This window comes from Ctenocephalides felis, unplaced genomic scaffold (assembly GCF_003426905.1).
Source record: "Ctenocephalides felis isolate EL2017-DRISC unplaced genomic scaffold, ASM342690v1 CF-g0.4_SCAFFOLD_03572, whole genome shotgun sequence".
Classification (NCBI taxonomy): Eukaryota; Metazoa; Arthropoda; class Insecta; order Siphonaptera; family Pulicidae; genus Ctenocephalides; species Ctenocephalides felis.
Window position 1 is genome coordinate 44,520,534 of NW_020539726.1, and position 17,447 is coordinate 44,537,980.

Here is a 17,447-nt window from a genome sequence, read left to right on the forward strand (position 1 = left end):
CATTAACTGTCTGTCACGTCTTCTGCAAATATTTTATTAAACCATGCAGCTTGTAATATTTTAATAATGTAATACTATGTTCATTTAAATAATAGTTTGAATAAATAACAATACTGTGCAGAAATTTTGTCGATGGGATTAATAGTTCTCGAGATATTAAAATTTTTTGCTTTAAAAATCCATTAAAGGTTTAACTGTAACATTTTTTTATAATTGAACCACTTTTCGCATGCCTATAATATTTTTCAATGTTTCTATGTAAAATTTGCAAAGAAACACTGGATTGACCTAACCTACCTTACTAGCAAAATCTGCAACTAAATAGTTCTTGAAAATACAAAAGGGTTCAGAATTTTTGGTCAAAAGTAAGTGTGACTATAATTTCAGTAAATAAATCTTACTCATAATATTTGGAATGTTCTTTTCAGACCAAAAACCTTATCACTATGTAAAATTTTGTTATTTAAAAAAAAATTAGGATCAACCTAACCTAACTTACCAGCAAAATTTGTAACTAAATAGTTCTTAAATAATATTCAAAATCGATTTAAGATTATTGAAAAAGCGTGACTATATTTTTAGTAAAAAATCTCACTTTTTAGGTCAAGTACCTTGTCATTTTTCAGACTTTTGTTAATTGCAAAGAACCAGCCAAGTAGACCTAACCTAACCTAACTTACCAGCAAATTTGTAACTAAACAGTTACAAAAAATACAAAAAAGTTCAGGATTTTTGACTATAAGTAAGTGTGACTATATTTCGGTAAATAAATCTCACTATAATATTTTGGAATGTTCTATCAGGCCAAAAACCTTATCGCTATGTAAAAATTTTGTTAACAAAGAAACTAGGATCAACCTAACCTAACTTACCAGCCAAATTTGTAACTAAATATTACTTAAATATACCAAAGGGTTCAGAATTACTGGCCATAAGTAAGATTGACATATTTTAGGTGAAAAAATCTCACTTATAATATTTTTAGACCAAGACCTTATCACATTTTGTTAATACAAAGAAGTAGCCGGGTTGACCTAACCTAACTTACCACCAAAATTCTTAACTGAATATCTTTTAAAATGTACCAAATCGGTTTAGGCTTTTTGGCAAAACGTGAGTGCAACTACATTTCGTACAAATAAATCTTACTAGTTGCTTATAAACATAAATAAATTTGCACAATTCACACAAACAAAATCAGAACAAAATTGAGGTTAGGAAACTATGAATTAGACTTACTTTGTATCAAATATTTGACATCCACACTAGCCTTCAGATTTTCTTTTATGGCAAATAAAACTAACATTTATAAAAGTATTTTTAACACTTTCTTTAATATTTATAAATAAAATAACATAACACATGTTCATATAAAAATGACTACTAAAATTATGGTTCATTAAACGTCAAACCAAAACCACAATGGCCGCCTGGTGAAACCAAAGGCGCCAACCACACAAATAAAAATTTTAATATTTTAAAAATTATATTTCTTCAAATATGTTTATACAAATTTAATATATCTTATTTTTAAAGCTTATTATTAATATAATTTTATTTTAATTGTGAATATTAAATAATATATGTGATTGACATTTGCTAGCAAATATATGCAGAAGGGTGGTACACTTGCCAAAGACAGTTGTGAAGAATGTTTATAATTTATTTGACAGAATCCAAAATGTCAGTTGTAAACAACTTGTTTGAGTTAAATTTAAATTTTTAAAATAATATTGTGATTGTGGGTGTAAATATTTAGGTTATTGTTAATTAGTAACTTGTCGTGTAAATAATGCACTTTGTCGTAATTATAAATAACCAGTTATAAATACAAACAATGTTTAAAAATTTAAGTGACAGTTCAGAGACCAAAATGTCGGTATAAACAACTTGTCCAAGTTAAATTTGTATTTTATTAATAATATTGTGTTTATGGCCGTATATATTTTCCTTATTGCTAATTATTAATTTATAGGGTAATTATTGCAGTTTGTTGTGATTATAAATATTTATAAATACAAATTGTGAAGAATGTTTAATCATTTGAGTTAAGAAATAAAGTTAAATTTGAATAATAATATTCTATTTGCAAACGTTTATATTTGTGTTATTGTTAAATATTATTATTATTAACGATTAGTATTATTTAATCAATTTGTTCTAATTATAAATATAAATAGGTATAAATACAAATTGGGAATAATGTTTAACAATTTGACAGTTCAGAATTCAAAATGGAGGTTATAAACAATTTCCAAGAATTAAATTTAATTTTTAATAATAATTCTGTGCTTGTGGGCATATATATTTGTGTTAAAAATTAATTATTCATATTCATCAACTTAAAGTATTATTTAGTCATTTTGACGTAATTATAAAGACATAATTGTGAAGACTGTTTAACAATTTATTTGACAGTTCAGAATTCAAAATGTAAGAGTTAAATTTAATTTTTGATAATAATAAACGATCTTGTGTATATTTGTGTTTTGTCAGTTATTAACTTATAATGTAATTCAATCACTTTGTCGTAATCATAAATACAAATTGTTTAAACATTTTGTTTTGACAGTTTGGAATCCAAAATGTCGGTTATGAACAACTTAGAGCTAAATTAAAATTTTAATAAAAATATTGAGCTTATGAACAAATAGTGACTTGCTGCAGAAGAATTCATTAAGGTAAGAGTTTAAATTTTTCATTTAACTCATTTTTAAAACAGTTTTATTGATATTAATTATAAAGATATATACAATTTATTTATTAATATTGCAGATGTACAAGGTGTATGTCAAGAGCTCTATAATGTGTATATATATATATATATATATATATATACATATATATATATATTCGTGTACAAGGTACTAATAGGTTGTAATATATATATATATATATATATATATATATATATATATATATATATATGCATTTGTACCCGCATATGTATATTATTTTTATTATTAAACAATGAAGAATAACAGTTATTAAACATTTTAATGATGTATTGTTTACTAATAATTATATACATATAGATATTTTTAAATACAGTACATATATGTATATATGTATACGTGTATATATATATTAGTTTTTTTCGAAATTTGCATATTTATCCATTGTTGAATCGTTAGAGTCTTAATGGACTTCATTACAAGTCAATATACTAATGAAACAGAAATATGCGACAATAGGGGACACCGGACTCACATTATAACATTCTCTTATACATACATACATACATACATACACACACATATATATATATATATATATATATATATATATATATATATACAATAACAACCCAATCCAGTTTTCTTTTCATCATATTTTTTTCTTTGTTTACTTACCTTCTCTGTACTTCTTATTTTTGTCACAGTTTTGATTAGTTTTTTGAGATCCAACCTTATAGTCCATATTTTAGATCCTTAGAGAATCATGCTTAGAATGTCCCATTTTAACATTTTCTTTTGCTTTTTTCATTTCTTCGTCAGTAGAGTTCTTTTTCCACCACCACATTTCAAAAACCAAATATTTTTTATCATCTTTTGCTCAGAGTCCATGCCTCTGATCCTTACAGAGTTCTATCAGTATCTTTCACAGAATTATTCTCAGTCTTCTTTTTCAGTCGTTGCTTGCTAGTAGAGTTCTATTTTTTATTTTTTGAGTGTAAATTTTGCTCTGCTTGTCAGTAGTATTCATTTTAATACTTACTAAAAATTTTGCTAATATCTCAGTAGTGTTTTTTTTTTAGTCTGCAAAAAGTCAATAGATTGATTTCGAAACGATTCATGTTGTTTTAGTCGTCCTTTCTTAGAGTCCATGTCTCTGATCTAAAAAGATATCTGCAAAAAATCCATTTCAAAAGTATTCCTACTGTTTTCGAATCCTTGTCCCTGGTCGACAAAGATATAGGCGACAAATAATTTTCGAGAGCACTCCTTCTATTTCTTTTAAATTTCGTAGAGTTCATGTTTTTGATCTAACATGATATTTACATTTTTTTTCTCGAAAGCACTCCTGTTTGTATTATATTTCTTAGAGTCCATATCTCTGATCTATAAAATATCTTCACTTTTTTGCAAAAGTACTCCTTCTGTTTGTATCATCTGTCTTAGAGTCCATATCTCTGATCCATAACGATAGAAGCGATAAATCATTTTACAGAGCACTCCTGCTTTTTCACAGACCTTAGAGTCCATATCTCTGATCCATAAAGACATCGGCAATGAATCATCTTCGATGAGTACTTCTGTTTCTTTTATTTTCCGTAGAGTCCTTGTCTCTGATCCACTACAATGAAAATAAAAATTAACTGAATTTTTTTATGGACCTGCCTTTGCAGAACAGTTTTAAATATCACCAACAAAAAATCTGTGTGGATATTTTGTGGAAATGGCAAAACTCTTTATAGGAATGTTAATTACATTAAATGAGTGCAGAAGGAAAATGCGTTGAAGGCTTCGTGGTTTGTTAAGTAATATAATTGCGCTTAGAAAAATAAAATAGTTGCTGGTTTAACACGTGCATTGAGGACTAAAACGCAAATGAAATTAGTAAATATGATATTAGAATTATTTATTAGAATATATATTCGTCTGTCTATATTCGTCACATTCTATAAATAAAATATAATTATAGCTCTCACATTAATATTAGACTTCGAAATAAATCAATATAAGCACAGAAAGATATTTAACTCGTTAATTGCCTTGCCAATCATAATATATGCATGACATAAAAAATAGTGTTTCTTTAAAAAAAAATTATTTCTCATCTTTGATGCATTAAGTGTCCTTGATGACTAAATTATTTAATAAAATATCCATGTGCAATTTTTTCTGATCGTGGCGATTAACGTGTTAAATATATCTGAGGAAATTTTTCCCATTTGAAGTTTATAATATTCCAAAAGTTCATGTTTTATTTCAATGGTTATAACGTCGTGATTCAAAAGCAATTAGTTCTGGGTTTAATACACACTTTAACCAGCTTGATGTCAAGCAGGAGTGGTATCAGATGACTAAATCTAAATTAGAAATAGACGTGTTGCTATCACATTATTAAAAATATATCTGATATAATCTTACCTGAAGAAGAATGTTCAACCATTGGGTTGCTTTATAGAAATAAGGATTGTAAAGACTAAAATTTGAAATTTTTAAAAAAATTCGCTTTATTCGAAAATTTTGAACACAAAAAATCTTTTTGAACATTGGGAACTTATGAAATTTTAGAAAATTCAAATATTTTGAAACGCATATTAAATATTACTTAGCAATGTAAACGCTATAATAAAATAACAAGTTAGTCATATATGAGTTAATAGTATTTGGCAAAAAAAAATGATGCATTAATTTTCTTTCATACATTATCAACTAAATCATCTGATAAATTTACTGTTGCACATGTAAAAATTTCTCTGATTTTATCGAGGTGATTAAAGTGTTAAAAAAATATATTTGTGAAAATAATATTTTTTCATAGCAAACTTTATTTGCACATTATTTTGAGAAAAAACACTCCTGTGAATAAGAATGTAAAGTTCAAAATATATCCAAAAGTTCAAGCTTTATTGTGAAGATTTAATAACATATTGACACTTTGGTCAGCTTGATATCATACAGAAGTGATATCAGATATAAAAAATCAGTGATATAAAAAATCAAGTGAAAATAGCATTTCTGAGGTATTTCTGTCCAACTATCAGAAATATATGTAATACAATCTCATCAGAAATTATTGGTCAACCAATGGGTTGCCTTTTAGAAATACCATGTTAAAATTATACATAACAACACATAATTTTGATTGCTGTTCATAAAACAAAATGAAGTATAAGAAAATATAAGTAATGCAAATACCTATAAAAATCAAGTGAACAGAAACCATTTCTCGACATTTATTTATAGTACGTATTTATAATTACTTCAACATGTATAAACAATCTGATTTTCTTATAATAAAAAACATTTTTTTGTAAAGTTTTCAAAATGTTCCCACAAAGTGCATACCCAGCTCTCTCACTAAACACTTCTAGTACATATAATTACGCATAATTACGCATTTAACAAGCGTATATATATGTACGTTCAACAATTTTCTTTTGTTTTTACTATTAAATATTCTATTCTGACATCGGAATAATAAAGTAGAAATATTCAATATGTACAGTATACAATTTATATATATATATATATATATATATATATATATATATATATATTGTATATTTATATAAATATATTTATATATTCCGAAGGCATCATTTGTCAGTGCCCTTTCAACAAGAATTTCTAATGCGTTCGTTTCCTGCAACTGAAACATGTCCATAATTGAATTAATTTTTTTCTTTTTGTTTTTTGAATACACAAAAGGTTCCGTATTTAAGAAACTAGTGGTGTATGGTATAAAATGACTCAGGAGTAAAAGGTTCCGGGTAAGTGGCCGAAACTTTTTAGAGAAACAAAATATTAAATCGTTAACTACTTACTTTTTTTAAGGAGAAGTTTATGCTATTGAGCAAGTATCCAATTTGCTAACTTTCTTCCTGGACGTTTCAAGTTATTGCGAATCTTTTGACACCGAAATTGAAAAAAAAATATTTGTCGATATCAAAATTTGAGTTTTTATCGACGTTTTTGCAAAAACAGTGAGGCTTATTGCAAAAATTTAAATCATTCAGATGCAACTTGAAGAAGACTTGAAAAGTCGAAAAGTTTTGAGCAATAATCGGCAAAGACGTTTTTTTATAATTAGCAGAAAATTGCAAAATATACGACAATGAATTTCATAGTCCAAGCTATCATATTAAAATATTATAAACCTACAATAAGCATTAGAATTATAAAAGTTCACCAAAGTTTGGCCAAAAATCGTAAATGAAAATTTTTGCATTTCTCGACATTTTGGCATACCTAAGAAAAAATGGATGTATGTGTGTGCGTTGTGTTTTGTGTGTCCGCAGTTTTTGTCTACGTTTTCAGGCGCACGGATCAATCGATTTAAATAGTTCAAACAACATTTAATTTCTATTGATAGAGAGATGTGCTGATTAGTTTTCGACAAATGCAGGCCCAGCCGTTACGGAGATACAAAGCAAAGAGTGCAGAAAATACAAATTGAGTTTTTGAGAGAACAGATCATCAGATTTGAATGATCTAAAAAACATTCAATTTGTAACGATTGGGAGAAGTGGTGATTGGTTTTTAGCAAGGGTAGGTTCAGCCATTTCGAAGATACAGAGCTAAAGCTGCAAAAAAGGCAGTTTTTGAGACTAGTTTTACATTTTTTGGGTCAATTTTTCATTTTATTTTATTGTAAAAGCCATAAATTTTCACCTTCTATTTTTATTCCTGTTTCCTGGCAGTGAATTTTGATTAAAATCTGCCTGAACTTATGAAAAAGCCTAAATATTTATTCAAGACGATTTATTTTTATCAAGAGTTGTTCACTCATAATACAAATTTGAAATTTTGAAACCAATATTTTTAACTTTCTGAAGTAGAAGTTTGTTTTCATCAAAAATTCTGATTTGCTAATTGTCTAATTTTAATTATTCATATCTTAAAAGAACATTTTCAATGAAAATTTTTCATTGAGTCAATTATTTGCTCATATTGCAACATTCAAGCAACTTGTCTTAAGGGCTCCCAATCAATTCTAAACCAAGTTCTAAAGCTCACTTACATATTTCAAATAAATAATTTTAACTTTGCAATTCAGTTTATATAATTCTTAGAAATATTAAAAAATGTTACAGTATTTGTATTAATTTAATTTATATGAAAACATTTAATATTCCTCGAACAAATTTTTCTTAAGGCACGATGCCATACACCACTAGTTACTATATAAAAAATCGACTTCTATCATTAGAGTCCCCTTTCAATCAATTGAAATGATTTACTTCTAAGTTGCTCGTAAGTAGAGTCACTTTTAGTTGCAAAATGTTGATTTGAATGTAAGATTATATTAATTAGATAAATCTCCTTTCGTCACTTTTAGTGTTTGCTATTTATATTATATTTATCATGATGATATATTTTATAATGCTTATCCTCCAAAGTGTTTTATGTTCATTGAAAATTCAAAATTTTATACAAATCCTTTTTTGTCACTGTAAGTTTATCTTTCTATATAAATATGTTTATAAATGTTTCTTTAATATTTCAAACATGTTTTTGTAGTTCATTCATGTTTATTGCTTGTTCGGCAATCACTCTATCCTGCAGAGCTCGTAGAAAATTGAAATATATAATTTTGTTTAAGTAATTGAGTAATTGTTGGACTAGTGTATAACTATTATTTTTTAACAATTACGCTATCCTTCTACAACGTATAATTAATTCTTTTCTATTCATTACCAGTTTTGCCTTTCCATCGGCCATGATATCTGTAACAAGAAACAAAACATGTCTGTTTGTTTTATCCAAAGTGAATAGGAAAAAAGAGACATGACAAATGTTTTAAAAATGTCGCTCCATTTTTACGAATATCTTAATTTATTTTAATTTATTCCTACTGTAATCGGAATTTCATTACGCCATAATACTAGGGAAATAATTATATATGTTACTCGATAATTGAGTACTTTAGCTGATGACAAAATTGACAAAAAGGAACTCTACTAACGAATAATCAGAAAGTCATTTGGAGTAATGAATTAATGTTTTCATTTGAGTAACAAAAAGGGCTATAACGGTAACGGATTTTGAAAATCCGAACTATTTTCTATATTATTTTTTTTTTTTTTTTTTTGAAGTCAAAAAAACATTGAAAACAATTTTTTTCTCCCAAAAACAATCGTTTCGTCAACACAAGCAAAAAGTTTTTTGAATCAGATGTTTATTTCTCTCAAAAACTGCTGTTTTTTACAATTTTAGCTCTGTATCTCCGAAACAGCTTGACTTGCCTTTGCCAAAAACTAACCACCACTTATACCAATCATTACGAATTAAATATTTTTTGGATCATTCAGATCGAATACTCTGTTCTCTCAAAAACTCATTTTCTATTTTCTGCACTCTTTGCTCCGTTACTCCAAAACGACTGGACCTGCGTTTGCCAAAAACTAATCAGCACATCTCTCTATCAATAGGAATTGATTGCTTTTTGAATTTTTCAAATCGGTTTATCCTTACGATATCTTTGTATTAAATAAAATATTACTTTTAAATCGTTATTATTACAAAAAGGACTCTACTGGTAAGCAAATTTGCTCACAAGGAAAAAAATCAAATATCAATAATCAACACCAAAATAATAATATAGAAACACATTCCAAAAAATTACATATATTGGTAAGTTGCTATATTAAAACTTCATTTTTAAAGATAAATATTATATAAAATGCTTTACGTCCTGATGAGCTCATAAAAATGAAACTGGTAAAAAAAATTGTTTATTTCAGGAGCTTGTTTAAATATATTTTATATAAGGACTACTGGCAAATTGCTTCATATATTCATTTTCCAAAATGATTTATATATATTTGCTTGATGTCCTGAAGATCTTTTTGAAAATGAAATTAATCAGACAAATTTTTAAAAAATGCTATTTGAAAACTTGATACTTTTTTTTTAACAAAATACAAATAAATTTCATATATTCAATAATTAAATATAATTTTTAACCTTATTGCCCTTTAGCAAGTTGCATTTTATTAATTTTCCAGAACAATTTGTAAATACTCTAATTGACGTCCTGACAAGCTCTTCAAAAATGAAACTATTTAAGCAAACTTTAAAAAAAATGTTTCACAAACAAACAAAACTTTTTTTGAAAAGAAAAATACAACAAAAATTATATATTTGATAGTGCAATTAAATTTTTAACCATTTTGCCTATTGGCAAGTTGCATTTTATTAATTTTTCAAAACAATTTGTAAATGCTCTAATTGACGTCCTGAAGAGCTCTTCAAAAATGAAACTATTCAAGCAAACTTGAAAAAAAAGTTTCTCGAACAAACAAAACTTTTTTAAATAGAAAAATACAGCAAAAATTATATATTTGATAATGCAATTGAATTTTTAATCACTTGGCCTATTGGCAACTTGCATTTTATATTAATTTTTCAAAATAATTCATAAATATTCCACTTGATGTCCTGATGAGCTTTTTAAAAAAACAATATTTAGATCAATTTAAAATAAATTGTTTGTTGAAAAATTGGTACCTGCAAAAAATATATAAAAACAATTATATTTAATAATTAAATTTTTAACTAAGTTGCCTATGGGCAAGTTGCTCTATCCTGAAAAAAATCACATAAATATGTATTTATAATTTAAATAAAACAAATCATTTAATTTTTTCATATAAACTCCTTCGAATTCAATTTTATTCATTCAAATTCAATTCATTTTTGTTTGTTTTTTTTTGGAAGCTTTTTAATACAATTTTTTGTTTATAAATAAATTCGTTCGTGTTATAATTATACAATAATAAATTTAATATCGTAATTATTTATTTGTTTATTATTTAGTTTTTTCAATATAATAATATTAATAGAATAATAAAAATTAATATCTATGTACAGTCGTTTTTGATTTTTTATATATAATATGTATAATATTTACAATAAAAAAGGATAAATTATATAATACAAATTTACAAATATACAAATTATATGTGGATTAATTTATTTTTGTGACGTCATTGAAGTCAATGTTGTAAATTAAATAAACTAAAATTTAATTAGTCGTTATATTATTTAATATTTTTATATAAATAGTTATGAATATAAAGTATTAAATACAAATTTAATATTTATATTCAAATAATTACAAATATATATTTTTTAATAAAAAAATATGTATACAAGCAAAAATATAATTGTTTTAAACATTTTACAAAAATGTTTGTATTTTTTTTATACTTTTGCTTTTTGACCTGACCTTTAAGGGCTAAATTTTTTTTGTAAATTATTTTCCAAAAATTTCAGAAAAAAAATAGTCCCTTGTTTCAACAAAATCGTTTTTTTTTTTGCAAATTTGTGCAAAAAGTACAAATCCAAATTCAAGTCCAATTATTTTTAATTTTTTTAAAATGTCTTTATTTTTCTTCTAAAATTTAATATTTAAGAATATTAAATTTTTAATTTGCCAATTATTTATTTATAACTAATATTATAAATTTTAGACATGACAACATCTTTGTTTGCAAAAATTTGCAACTTTCATAATTTTTAGAATATTTGCAAACTTGAAACATTTTTTATTTTCAAAATTATGTATAAAACTAAAATGCATTTAAATTATTTTTGACATGACAATTTCTTTATTTAAGTAAATTAAATTGCAAAATTAAAAATAATAAATTTAGCAAAAAATTTTCCATGTAATGCATTTTAGTCTTTTTTTCCTTGAAATTTTCGGTTCAATGACGTCATTTTAAAAAAATTCTAAAATCTAAAAAGCGTACATTTTTGGAAACCTTTAAAATACTACAAGACCCCAAAGTGACCCCTAGAAAAAATTACATTTGTATTTCTTGAGGTCTTTAAGACCCTTAGTAATACTTTGAAGGGTGCTTTACTTGTAAAGTAATTAAAAACACTCCTAAAAAGTGTAAAAATCATTTCTTGGGGTCTTTAAGATACTCAAGTAGGTAAATGACCCTTAAAGGTTCATTTTGTTTTCTTATTTTTCAAATCATTTAAAAGACCCCAAAACAATGAAATATTTTCACACCTTGAGGTATTTATAACTTTTACAAGTCAATTGTAAAGGTTTTCTTTGTCTTTTATTTTTTAAATAATGTAAAAATTTAAAAAATCATCCATTGGGGTCTCTTAAAAATAATATTTTTAATGTTTTATTTGTCTTTTATGTATTAAAAACATTTGAAAATCCCAAAAAAAAATTATTGGGGTCTTTATGACCTTTACATTTAGTATTTGACTCTTATTTTTCAAATAATTTAAAAATCAAAAAAATTCCTTCTTTGAGGTCTTTATGACCCTTACAAGTAATATTCTAAAGGTTCCTCTTGTCTTTTATTTTTAAAATAAATATATAAATTTTGGAAATGCATCAATAAAATTAAATAATAAATATTTCTATATATATACGGTCTTATTTTGCGGTGACCCCAAAATTTCAATGTCAAAACCAAACAACAGATGGCACATGAGTGCATCGTTTTGACCTGAAAATTTCGCTTGCACCAATTTGATATTAAACTAATATTAAAATAGTAACAATTATATTTTAATATTAAATTAATACTAAAATAGTTTATATCAGTCTTTAAGTAATTACCGAAAATATTAACATTTGGAATAATTTTACAATCTTAAAAATTAGTATATTTACATTGTTTATACAAATTACTAGTCTAGAGAGAAATTTTTGCAGGATAAAGGACATAAAAGCCAAACCAAAGTTTTGACCGAATTCAACGTAATGATAAAAATCAAGTTTTTACCAAATTTTTGGCTTTGAAGCATCAAAACCTAAGTTTTAACATTTTAAGCTTTATGGTAGTCCTAAACCTTGATTAATAAAGGATTTAAAACTAAAAAATCTTAAAAGCATAGGGTTGGTTGACTCCTAATTTTGTAGAATTGGTGTAAAATTTTAGGCTTAAAGTTTATCATTCTAAATCCTGAAACCTATTACAAGATTTCTAAGCCCTAAAATCTATGAAACTGGCCAAACCTGATCAACTGATTCAAAATTAAACAAAAACAAGGAGCAAAAACCAAAAGATTTGGGCAAAAATTTAGGCTTAGTCGAAACCTATTCTATTCCTAGTCCATCCAAAGAACAACCTGCAGACTGCAAAATATTTAGGCATCCTCGACAACCTATTTTACCAGTTTAAAACAAATTTAGGCTCAATCATCTTACCCACCAGATCCATCCATACTTTCCTTGGCAAAAATTTCCCTTTCCCTAATTTTTCACCCTTAAATCAGACTAAATAAGCCTGGACATGCCTAGAATTATCGCCGCCCCTGCCCCTCTGACTGGCCTGTCTTAAACTATGATTAAAATTCTGATTCATAAAATTGGGCGACTGCCTATCTAAGAAATTATTAGGACTATTCGCCCTATTGGGCGTGAATTGACCCACCAAACTAGGGTCGATTTGCCCAAAATTTGGCGGTGGAACTTGCCCAAAATTCGGAGGCAATTGACCAAAATTGGGCGGATGCTGACCAAAATTTGGATCAAAATTGTTTTGGCGTAGATTTCTTCGTTCTAAAGTTGAATAATCTGAATCTATGCTGGAGTAGATGTGTTCAGTGGCATTTGAGGAATTTGGACGTTGCGTGTAAGGTTTTTCCTTGTCCTGGAACTTCCTCATGTTCTTTTTGGCGAATTTTGGAGAAGGCGTACAAGTCGTCGCAGACGAGTAATTGTTTTCCTCGTAATTTTCAAAATCGTACATATCAGCCTTGGCGTTGACGTTGACACAATTCTGTTGCCTAATAGCACCAGTTGTCGTGTTATTCTCTAAAGTATAGGTATTTGCTGCCAGTTTTTGAAGCTGCTGCAAATTTTTACCAACTTTCGGTAAATTATACAACAAGCGTTCTGTAAAGTTTTTATCATCAGTGGATATCACATCTTTGGCAGTCTTCAAAAAGGGTTTGAAATCCTCATCCAGGTCATGCCTGTGTAGTTTTTGATCTTTTAGTACTACCAAACGTTTCTGGATCGCTAAATTCCTAAAAACCTGGCGCAAATTCGGTTTAATCCACTCAGTTTGCAAAAAGTTGCGCGTTAAAATCAAAACAAGGCGTTTGGAGTTCTCAGAATTCTCTTGAACACTTGTACCTTGCCCATCACGATGCAAGCAAACAAATTTTAAACTTATCCTTCAAATTAACCAAAACATACTTCTGCAAATACTCCAAATCTTTTTCACTATACAAAATCATAACATCGTACAACAAGTTATCGAATTCTGGTTGGTCGAACAAGGTGACACCAAATTTGGAGTGCAAACAGATTTTTAAGCTTTTTCTAAAAACAAAGCATAGTAGGATGCTGAAGATTACTAGTAGGAATAGAATGAGGACAGTTGCTAGTAAGTAGATGTAGTCTTGTAAAATTTCACTGTTTTTGACGTAGAATTCTGAGCAAACGTTTTTGTCGGATTCGATGTTCAAACGTTGGATGACACCACCTGAAACGCAGTGTAAATTAGACAAGTCTTGGATTTTTAGCAGGTTGTTTTGGACAAAACTAGCGATTTTTTGTAGGTTTTTGCAACGACAAGCATACTGGTTCAAGCCTAGCCAAATTTTTGCATGGTCTTCATGTTCAAGTCAACGAAGTTGACTAATTTGTTGCCATCTAGTCTTAAAACCTCCAGACTGGTCAAGCCCTTGAAAGTCGTGTATCAATATTGTTAACTGATTATTTTGTAAATATAGTTCTTTCAAAGCGTCCAAATTAACAAACTCAAAAACCTTTAAACACTTGTAGTTTATTATTAGACAAGTCCAAAGTTTGCAAGTTGAGTAAACCAGCAAAAGTTTTATTACTAATCACCTCGACGTTGCTCGAGTTCAAATACAACTTTTGCAAGTTTTTGCGTCCAATAAAAACATGGTTTCAAGTTTCTGAAATTATTTACCGTCCAAATAAATCTCTGTAGCGTAAATTGGTATATTTTTAGGAATTTCTGTACTACTGGTGCCATTATTGGCAGAACTTCCACAATCTACAATATTGTTGACCAATTGAGATTGTTTAGGCATTTGCAATTGAAGGACATATCATTTCACAATCGCAGCAAAAAAGTCGCAACAATGACACAAGGCAAAACAGTGGGACTTGTACTCGCACAAAAAGTTTGAAGATTTCATTGTTTTTAGTTGTAAGTTTTGCTGGTTCTTACATTGTTTTCAACGTTGCACACAATGTTCTCCGAGTCCATGATTTTGGGATACCTATGGGTTATCAATCGTTGTTGGAGATATTATTTATATTTAGCAAAAAGTCCATGCTGCAATCACAACGGAAGGGTTACCACTCAAATAATTTCTGTGTTGGTTTGCCACCAGAGTTCTCTCCAAAACTTAGGCAACTTCAAACTATTCAAATCCATTTGTTTGATTTCATTCGCGTACAAATCAATCCTGGTTAAGTACTTTTTATCATAAAACTGTTAGCGTGGATTTTCCTGATAAATATTATTTATGAACAACAACTCCACGCTATCAGGAATGTTTAGGTTAGAAATTTCCGTCAACCTGTTATGACTAGCATCTAAGTTTTTAGTTTCAACTTGTCCTTGAATTTTTGTAGTAGTTACCCAAAACTTCAATATAGTTGTTTGGATATCCAACCACTTTAGGTTGACTGGTACAAAAGCGTAATCAAACCAAATCAAATTGTTCTCCGACAAATTCAACCACAGTAGGTTCAACAGGCTTGAAAAAATACCATCAACGTCCATCAGAAAATTTTTATCCAGCGTATAGCTTCTAAGTTCTGGTTACCATCAAAGTATCCCTATCAATTTGCTGGATTTTTGTTTTTTGCTAAATTCAAAACCTGCAAGTTTGGTAATTTTGGAACATCGGTTTGGACAAGTTGCCTATACGGTTGTCTATTAACCTCAAACCTGTAGTTGGTTTAATTTTTTGAAACTGTCGTTATCAAAGTTTTCTATCAAGTTTTCACCCAAGTCTAAACTTTTAAGCATTGCAAATCCTGGATCGCTTTAGGAATCCTGGTGATTTGGTTAGAACTCAAATCAAGTTCTTTTAAATCCGAGCAATTTTTAAAAGCGTTGATGTCTATGAGTTGATCAAGTTGTTGTTTAAAGTCAATTTGCTTAAACAAATAAACCGTTGAACAATTGTTATCGATTTGGTGCAACCTGTTTTCAGCTAAATTCAAAGTATGCAAGTTGTACAAAGCAGGAAAGCGTTTTCATCAACGTATCCGATGGAGTTGTTTTTCAAATCCAAAATTTGCAGGAAAAACAAGTCTTTGAATGTTTGGAGTCTATACGTGTCAACGCGTTGTTGGATAAATCAAACAATAAGTCTGATCAAACCTGTAAAAATATTTTCATCAATATGATGACTGGGAAAGTTGTTAGACTCAAATCAAGCACCAAAAGTTGTTCTAGACGATGAAACAAACCTTTGGCAACTCGAATAACAAATTGTTTTGCAAATGTATCTCCCTGATTTCCCTTGAATTTGAAAACAACAAATTGGTAAACTTTCAAGTTTGTTAACGACAAATTTAAAATCCTCAGACTAGTCAAACCTATCAAACTTTCACTGAGACACATCTGTAATATTATTGTGTTGCAAATGCAGTTGTTGCAAAGCCTAAGTTTCGAAATTTGCCAAAAATCACCAATATTTGCCAACCTGTTGTAACTCAGATCCAAAGTCACCAATTCTTCGCCCCAGAACAACGTTCTGCACCGCAGAAAACCCTAATCGTTGCAGAAGATTTGATACGATTATCAGTCAAATTTAAAGTCTGCAAGATTTTAAAGGACACAAAGTATTCTGTTGCAACAAATTTATATTATTACCTGCCAGATTTAGGCTTTGGAGTTCGTTCAAACCCTGGAAGGACTCTTGGGATATATTCAAGTTTTTATTAGCGCCCCAGAGTTGGTTATTAGATTTCACGATAGTTTTTAAGTTGGCTAAACCGTTAAATGCAAATTTGGTAGGAATAAAAACTTACAATTTTCTATGTTCAACTCGTTTTAAAGCCTGGAATTTCAGGAACAAACCGTCACCGATGTTGCTCTCGAAGAGCAACATCTCGTTACAAGATATGTTGAATTTGGTCAAAACTTCTAATTTTGGCTGGTGACCCTAAATTTGAAAAGTTTTCGGAACTACGTTCCAACGTCCTGATTTTACACGACATTTGGGTTTTGGATAACACTTTGGTAGTCTCATCCTTTTCGTATTGACACAAAGAATGGACACCATGTACCACAAAAAAATAATAGGATAAAAAATTTGGGCGTAGCCATTTTGTCTAAAATTTAACAAAACTTAAAGTAAATATATACTTAATTAATCATACTATCTAGTATCCTGGTTAATCCTGGAGTCACTGTATCAAAAAACAAGTCACCACACAACTTTTGTTCAAGTCACCACAAATTAAAAAAAACTTTGGGAAAATAAAATAAAAACAAATCCAAAACTTTTTTGTGATCATTTGTTGTTATTTGATTTAACATTTTTTTTGTTCATGTTTTATTTTAAGCACTAGTCACATAACTACAGCTTTTGGTTTCCACTTTTGTCTAATTTTTGGACAAACTTTTGGACACTTTATACATCTCGTCGAAAAAAAAAACTTTTTTTGTTGACGAGAACCTGTTTTTGTGAAAAAATTAGATAATATTTCACGCAAGTCGAAAAAAACTGTTCCAGGATCAGACAAAAATTATTTTAGGGTCCTGGAATATTTTTTGTGACCACAAGATTAATTGA

The 17,447-nt window shown here is 28.1% G+C and overlaps 1 pseudogene; it reads right to left on the reverse strand.

Moving 5' to 3' along the window:
• LOC113388567 overlaps positions 1-12,853 on the reverse strand; it is a 21,392-nt pseudogene extending 8,539 nt beyond the window's left edge.
• Between the last annotated feature and the right edge of the window lie 4,594 nt (positions 12,854-17,447).